Genomic DNA, 3,908 nt, shown 5'->3' on the forward strand with positions numbered 1-3,908 from the left:
GATATTTTTATGATGAAAATGATAACTTTATCTTAGTAGCACAATGGAGACTACTTACAGTGAGTCAGTCCCGCTTATGTCGACAATTTTTTTTTTTAGTTTCATGTTAAGACTTTTTCTCATCTACTTTAGTCTCATAAGAGATTAAGACATAAGACTTAAAAATATTTTAAGTTGTAACTTAAAATATTTTTTTCCTGTCAATGGGTATAGGAAAAACCTATCTAAGTTATGTTATAATTTATATTATGTAAAAAAAAATGAAATTATAACAATTTTTTAAAAAGTACATACATTTTATAATTACAAATTTCTAACAAAATTATAAACATTTATGTAATATAAAAATGATAATTATATCATAAATTAACAAAAGGTCTTTGAAATATATTATGTAAAAAAAATAATGAAATTATAACAAATAACAAAATTGTAGTAAGATATTAATATTATATATATTAATTATATAAGATTACAACTTAAAATATTTTTTTCCTGTCAATTTGTCTTGTGACGCGAGTACAGGGCAAACCTATCTAAGTTATATTATCTAAATATCTCAATTATATAATTAAATTAAATTTTACAATGATCAAGATACTGATATACTGTAATTATATTATAAATGATCAAAAAAATTATATACTCCATAAAATGTTAGAATTATTATTATTATAATTATAAGTAAATAGATTTGATCATTATAATTACGTCTCAATATTATAAATATTTCACATTGTTTTATGCAAGTAAAACATTTTTTTAGTTCATTAGTCCAGAAAATAATTACAATATGATGAGATATATATATATAAATATGTCATTACAAAATAAGAAAAATATCATATTTACAGTATATAATAAGTAACTTAGTAATTTAAAAAAAATAATAAAAATAATAATTTGGAAAAGTACATACATTTTATAATTACAAATTTCTAACAAAATTATAAACATTTATGTCAAATAAAAATGATAATTATATCATAAATTAACAAAAGGTATTTAAAATATTTATATTATGTAAAAAAAATAATGAAATTATCACAAATAACAAAATTATATTAAGATATTAATATTACATAATATTATATATATTATTATATAAGATTACAACTTAAAATATTTTTTTCCTGTCAATTTGTCTTGTGACGCGAGTACAGGGCAAACCTATCTAAGTTATATTATCTAAATATCTCAATTATATAATTAAATAAAATTTTACAATGATCAAGATACTGATATACTGTAATTATATTATAAATGATCTAAAAAATTATATACGCCATAAAATGTTAGAATTATATGTGATAAGTAAATATATTTGATCATTATAATTACGTCTCAATATTATAAATATTTCACATTGTTTTATGCAAGTAAAACATTTTTTTAGTTCATTAGTCCAGAAAATAATTACAATATGATGAGATATATATATAGAAATATGTCATTATAAAATAAGAAAAATATCATATTTACAGTATATAATAAGTTACAGAAAAATAGTTAGACTTTGAAAAAGTACATACATTTTATAATTGCAAATTTCAAAAAAAATTTTATTTTTTTATTTTTATATATTTATTTATTTTTCCATGTTAAGACTTTTTCTTGTCATTTTGTCTCATAAGATTACAACTTAAAAAAAAAATTCCGGTCAATTTGTCTTGTGACGCTAGTAGTACAGGGCAAACCTATCTAAGTTGGTCCGCTTATGTTGACACATCCTATGACTTTTTCCTCATAAAATGTGGACTTCATTTTCCTACGATACCAACGTAATTTTTCCCCCCGTAAATTTGTTTTGTTAAAATGACAATTTTATTCTAGTAGTCCAGTTGAGTCTGCTTAAGTCCATCCCGCTTATGTTGACGTTTGTTATTATGACTTTTTCTTGTCAAATGTGGGCTTTCTTCCCTAAGATTCCAACTTCATTATTTTTTCCTAAAATTTTTCTATTTAATATGACAACTTTATAGTCGAAGTCCAGTGGAGTTCCGCTTGAGGCGGTCCCGCTTATGTCGACAGCCTGCCTATGTGGACCAAGTTCCACCGCACCTTGTTGGTCTAATTCAGGGGTGCTCACACTTTTTCAGCATGCTACTTTTAAAATGACCGAGTCAAAATGATCTACCCACTACAAAAATGCAAAACATCTATTTATTTTCAAATGTATTGAGGATTATTTGTACGTACAATGTATGTTGATGTACCTTACATAACCAAATGAGCCAATATTGCAAAACACACATAATTAACTATTAACATTTTTTGTAATTACCTGAGTTTACTTTGATGACTTGCACTGAATTGAATCAGCCAGGGATGCATAGTCCGGACAGTAGCTGCTGATAGCCAGGTTAGCCAGGATAGCCAGGATAGCCAGGTTAGCCAGGTTAGCCAGGTTAGCCAGGTTAGCCAGGTTAGCCAGGTTAGCCAGGTTAGCAAGGCAAACGCACTTCGAAAAAAACATTGTGGAAAAAAAAAAGTCCACCTCCCATTCCGTATGGAAGTGATATGTTTTTGCCTTTTTACTTGGTCCAGCTACTTCACTCATTTTAGTCACCATAAACTTTAGCGAGGGCTTAAAATCTGACGCAATTCGCCGACTAGCTTAGCACTTTGCGTCGTTGTTTACGCATGAGCGGTGACCTAAAGGTCAACATTCAGTTGTCATCTGATTGGTTGTCCTGTATGTCAATCAAGTAACGGGGATGGATGATAGGCTGACATCGTAAGTTCTGCTGCACTTAGAGACGTTGTTTGATTTGATTGGTCATCCGAAGGGCAACATTCAGTTGTCATCTGAATGGCTGCCCTGTATATCAATCAAGTGACGGCATTGATGCTAGGATGATATTTTTTTTAATGTCACGCCGCGATCGACCAGTACCACCTCCGCGACTAGAAATTACTAGAAACCTAACCTAAGATGATTTTGCTACAATAAACTGTTACTAAGACATTATTATTAAAAAAAAAATTAAAAATCAATGAAAAAGATGCTAAAAGATCATGATTTTTCTGTCTCATATCCTTGCGGCGCCCTCTAGTGGACGTCATTATGGACTGCACCATTAAATTCAACCTGTATCACGTGTCTGCTCTCTTCCCTTTGGTAGCAGATGCGGTGTCGTCACCCAAGTGCATGCTTTGCTTTCTCTCCACCACAGGGGGGCAGTAGAGGCTCACTCCAGTCACGGACACCCACCGGCCATAACATTAGGTACACTTGCACAGTCTAATACGTAAGTGTCCATCTAAAAATATACTTATACTTATATAATATACGGATGTACGTAAATTAAACAATGATAATATTATTAATATTATGTAATAAATTGTAGGAAAAGAATTAGGACTATATAAAACATAATAAAAAATAATAATTATAAAATAATATTAAGTATATAATTAAATAAAATTTTACAATGATCAAGAGAGTTATACTGTAATTATATTATAAATGATAAAAAAATTATATACAACATAAAATGTTAGAAGTAAATGTATTTGATCATCATAATTATGTCTCATTATTATAAATATTCCACATTTTTTATGCAAGTAAAACAATTTTTAGTTAATTAGTCCAGAAAATAATTACAATATGAAGATATAAAAATATGTCATTATAAAATAAGAAAAATATCACATTTACAGCATATAACAAGCAAAAGCACATACATTTTATAACTACAAATTTCTAACAAAATTATAAACATATATGTAATAGGTCTTTAAAATATTTATATTATGTAAAAAACTTTAATGAAATTATAACAAAATTATATTATAATAATATAATATAATATAATATAATATAATATAATATAATATAATATAATATAATATAATATAATATAATATAATATAATATAATATAATATAATATAATATAATAT

The sequence above is a fragment of the Doryrhamphus excisus genome, linkage group LG4 (assembly GCF_037039965.1).
Source record: "Doryrhamphus excisus strain RoL-2023G ecotype Guam linkage group LG4, RoL_Dexc_Guam_v1.1, whole genome shotgun sequence".
NCBI lineage: Eukaryota > Metazoa > Chordata > Actinopteri > Syngnathiformes > Syngnathidae > Doryrhamphus > Doryrhamphus excisus.